The 5,000-nt window shown below is 41.9% G+C and overlaps 1 protein-coding gene across 6 annotated transcripts in view; it reads left to right on the top strand.

Moving 5' to 3' along the window:
• LOC308077650 (receptor-type tyrosine-protein phosphatase mu-like) overlaps window positions 1-5,000 on the top strand; it is a 146,294-nt gene that overhangs the window by 124,583 nt on the left and 16,711 nt on the right. The gene's annotated exons all lie outside the window — the stretch shown is intronic.

Here is a 5,000-nt window from a genome sequence, read left to right as displayed (position 1 = left end):
GCAACCGGTGACAAAGCTACGGCCGCTGTTGTTTTTTCTTTAGTTTTTTTTTTTACACACTTTTACTGCTGCTACCACACCAAACGAAGGCCTCCGCCCAGATTAGGACGAAAGAACCATCCTTGGTATTGATTCTGCAATGCATTACTTTAAAAAATCTCCAAATTGTTACCAGTTACAGTACCACCCACCTCTAGCCCACACAGACATGGAATGCAATCAGACTTATCAGTAGGCGGAGATCTCTGAAAGTCTGGCTATATATGCGAGACTGGAGTGTAAATCACTGCAGAGGCTGTTCAGCATGTTATTCCAGGCTCTTAGGCCCACCGCTGCCACCCATGGAGTCCATCTATTGCACCAACACTGTCAGTCAAAGGCCCCTCGGCGTCAGTATCAAGGATGCCTCTCCCTCCCACCGCCCGATTCCTCTCCTCACTCAGAGGTGTGGGGGCTACATGTGCCTCCGCACCAAATACAACGCATTCAACAACAGTGTTTTTACCCCTCAGCTGTTATTCTGTTCAACTCTAAATCCCAGTGTCAGTGCCCCTCCCCCTCCCCCCCTTCTCTCCAGTGGTGGAAAGCAACTAAGTACATTTACTTAGGTACTGTACTTAAGTACAATTTTGAGGTACTTTTACTTTACTGGAGTATTTCCAATTTCCAATAATTTTACTTCTACTCCACTACATCTCAGAGGAGAATATTGTGCTTTTATTCCACTACAATTATTTGAAAACTTTAGTTACTAGTTACTTTGCAGATATAAATTATTATAAAACATACATTAACCACTTTAGCCCTGTTTTATACATAGGCTATTTGAAAATAGCAGAACTACAAGCTCGCGTTGTGAGCTTGTAGATCGGCTATTTTCAAATATGTTAGTACTTTTACTTTTGGTACTGTAAGTACTGTATATTTTGATACCAATACTTTTGTACCTTTACTCAAGTAACATTTTGAACACAGGCCTTTCACTTGTAACAGAGTATTTCTACATTGCAGTATTGATACTTTTACTTAAGTACAACATGTGAGTACTCTTTCCACCACTGCTTCTCTCCCCCGTTCCCTCCAACCCCCCCCCCCCCCCCCCCCAAACATAAACCTCCTCTTTGGCCTTCCTCTTGTCTTACCTGGCAGCTCCATCGTCAGCATCCTTCTCCCAATGTAGCCCTGAGCCCTCCTCTGTCTGCACATGTCCAAACCATCTCAACCATGGCCTCTCTAATAGCTTTATCCCCAAAAACCCGCTAACCTGACCCTCTATCCTGACATAAATGGACACTCTATTACTGTCCGTATACACTGACACAGATGAATGCACTGATACACACTGATTCACAATCCAACACAATCTAATACACACTAACACACACTAACACACACTCCTGCATAACAACACCTCACTCCCACTTTATTGAAAGACTGTCTTTAAAAATCTGCCAGTCTGTTTAGCTCTCCTGTGTGTGTGTGTGTGTGTGTGTGTGTGTGTGTGTGTGTGTGTGTGTGTGTGTGTGGGTGTGTGTGTGTGTGTGTGTGTGTGTGTGTGTGCGTGTGCGTGTGCGTGCGCGTGCGCGTGCGTGCGTGTGTGAGTGTGAGGTAAGTACACTATTTGAAGTAACATCCATTTGCAACTTTCTGCTGAAGAATATACATGTGGCACGCGCACACGCACATGCACATGCACGCACCCACGTGAGCGCGAGCACGCACACACACACACACACACACACACACACACACACACACACATATATATATGTATGCATTATAAATATTCCCAGCTAGTGGGCCAAAACAGAGGTACGTGTGTGTGTGTGTGTGTGTGTGTGTGTGTGTGTGTGTGTGTGTGTGTGTGTGTGTGTGTGTGTGTGTGTGTGTGTGTGTGTGTGTGTGTGTGTGTGTGTGTGTGTGTGTGTGTGTGTGTGTGTGCGTGCGTGCGTGTGTACTCAGTATTTATAATGGATCAGCCCTGAGGGCAGCCCAATGGCGGGAAGCACACACACACACACACACACACACACACACACACACACACACACACACACACACACACACACACACACACACACACACACACACACACACACACACACACACACACAGAGAGAGAGAGAGAGAGAGAGAGAGAGAGAGAGAGAGAGAGAGTAACTCACTCACTCTAGAAAAAACACTCATACACATATTCCCGCCCTGAGCAATTTCACCCTCCATTTGCAGAGTTCACACTGAGAAACTATTGCAGTGTCTCTGTCTTTGTCTCCATGCTCTCTCTCTCTCGGTTTGGTCTCTCTCTCTCTCATTATCTCTCTCTCCTTTCTGTCTCTCATTAACTCTCTCTCTCTCTCTCTCTCTCTAACTGGGTTTTTATGCGCATTTTGGATTTTGTGCACAAAGCTGTGAATGAAAACACATTAAAATCCCCCTGGAAATCTTGATATTTCACAAAATAAAGTTTTACGCTTGAAGGAGGTGGATTTGGGGGCTTTATAAATGTTTTTTTGTTGTTGATGGAAACACTTGCCAAATAGGTTTTGAGGTAGAAAGCATTGAACTCACATGACTGTCGATTTTGCACAGTTGCAACTTGTTAATTGTGTTTTAATTAGTATTATAACTAATAGTAGGCTTATAGTTATTTTTATGAGTAGTATCCACGTCTGTTCTAATAACCAAACACGTTTCTGAACGCATAGTACGTATAGGCCCGCACGTATAGGCCCATACGGCTACAGTACATTTAAAAATACCAAAGAATACATTCAGATATAATTAAGCTAATGAATGCACACTTAATGAAAGTACACTTTAAGGTTAACCCTTTAAGACCTGAAGCCGATTCTACATGTCTCCCATCCCAACAGTATTCTGAATAAATCACACCCAGTGTGAAGTGGGCGGTGTGGTCATCACAGTGGTCATCACAGTGATGGAAGCTCACTTCCAAAAAAATATAGATTTTTGGAAGTGCATAGTCCTATTTATAGGTTATTAACACATTGACCGCCAGAGGTTAATCTCATAATGTACTCACCAGTGCCAACGTGTTATTGTTGTTTTTTTCATGTCGCCATAGATCTTGTTAAAATCCTTAAGATTGAGCCGTACACGGTCTGTTTACATCCGCGACATCTCACTGTATCTCCCAGTGAAAACCGCATGTCAAACGGATCTCCATGATTGTAGTTAGAGCGGATTACGTTAAACAGTGATATGCGAGGAGAAAAAACTACAGGAAGAGAATTGAGTTTCAGTGTGCGCTTTAGAATGGGAGCCGACGTGATCGTCAAAACCGGATCCCAAATAATTCTGTTTCCGGTCATCAAACCGGAACCGGAAATGGATCAAAAAATTCCGAAAGTGCACCTGGAAAATGTTCAACGCGAATCGGCGGTTCGCGTAGATCTACGCGACTGGCACGCTGCGGCTTTAAATAGGTTCGCGTAGATCTACGCGATTGGCATTCAATGTGTTAATGTCATCATGTGTCTCGCTAGCCAATCACAGTGCTGAATAGAGTCAGCCAATAGAGTCAGCCAATCAGGGGTGTACTAATGAGCCAATCACAGTACAGAGAATGAGGTGTCCCAACCCCACTTATAGGGGCGGCTACACCGCCCAAAAATCACACCCAGTGTGAAGTGAGCGGTGCTATTTATGAGTTATTAATTTCATCATGCGTCTCGCTAGCCAATCACAGCACTCCTGCGAAGTGACGTGCGAAGTGACGTGTTTACATTTTTTACATTATTATTAATTTCATCGTGCGTCTCGCTAGCCAATCACAGCGCGTCTGCGAAGTTTGAAGTTAATTTCATCATGTGTATCGCTAGCCAATCACTGCACGTCCTGCAAGGCTTAGCCTATGGGCGTGTTTTCCACAGCATGGCATCACAGCGAAAGACAATTTTTCACGACGGAAAGAAAAACTTTCGCCACGGATGGGTCCTAAGCCCTCTTATAGGAGCGGTTACACCGCTCAAAAACTGTATGTTTCTATATCAGTGGTGCTCAATCTCATGTCAAGGACCCCCAAAATTATATGTATTTGGCCGCGGACCCCCATCTCAAAATATTTAGTTCCAGGGACCCCCCAGAAGCAACGATTTGAGTTAAAAATGTTCGCTTTAAACAATATATATATTCAAAGATTTGCACACATTTTCACGATAAAAAAAAAATAGCAGATCTACAAGCTCATAGCGCGGCACTCGGATATACTCAGCTTGTATATCTGCTATTTTTGAATAGCCAAAAGTGTAAAATATGGCTTTTTAGCTCAAATCTAAAAATGACACAGATGCGTTCCAGGTCTCAATGGGTTAAATAAGATTAATACAATTCCATTACTTAACGTCTTGCATTTATTCTGTGATGCAAAACAGTGCCACCTACCTACTGCTTATCTCATGAACCATCGCCTAATAATCCCATTATTAATTGATGGAAACATCAATTAATAATGCAAACAAATCAGACAGAATTTGCATTTAGTTTTGCCGACTTTCTGAAAATTTGCTTCATACTTTCGATATGTTTGAATGGAAACCCAGTTTCTCTCTCTATAATAATATACAATACTAATTGCAGGCTCCACAATGTGATATCATTGGGTTTGATATGATAATACAAACTGCTAAAGGGAACAAAAGATTGATATATTGTATATATGTTATCCTACATATAAATAAGCAAACCTCTGTCATCAGGAGAACTCGGCAGAACAGACAGATTTTGATGACAGAGGTTTACTTATTTATATGTAGGATACGTATTAACTATGAATATAGTTAAAACACTTAATTCAAGACTGTAAATGTATTGTATTGTATTTGTAGTCCAGTTTGTTTAAAATAATATGTTGAAAAAACCCGAAGTGTGGTCAGAAAAAAAAAGAAACCTGTATTAAATATTTAAAATATTTAAATTTGAGTAATGATCAGCCTCTTGAAGCAGTGGAGGACCACTGCTTCAAGAGGCTGATCATTACT

The sequence above is a fragment of the Gymnoscopelus braueri genome (genome assembly GCF_963280865.1).
Source record: "Gymnoscopelus braueri genome assembly, chromosome: 21".
In the NCBI taxonomy this organism is placed as follows: domain Eukaryota; kingdom Metazoa; phylum Chordata; class Actinopteri; order Myctophiformes; family Myctophidae; genus Gymnoscopelus; species Gymnoscopelus braueri.
Note: the sequence above shows the minus strand (reverse complement) of the source record. Positions and strands in the feature narration are given on the sequence as shown.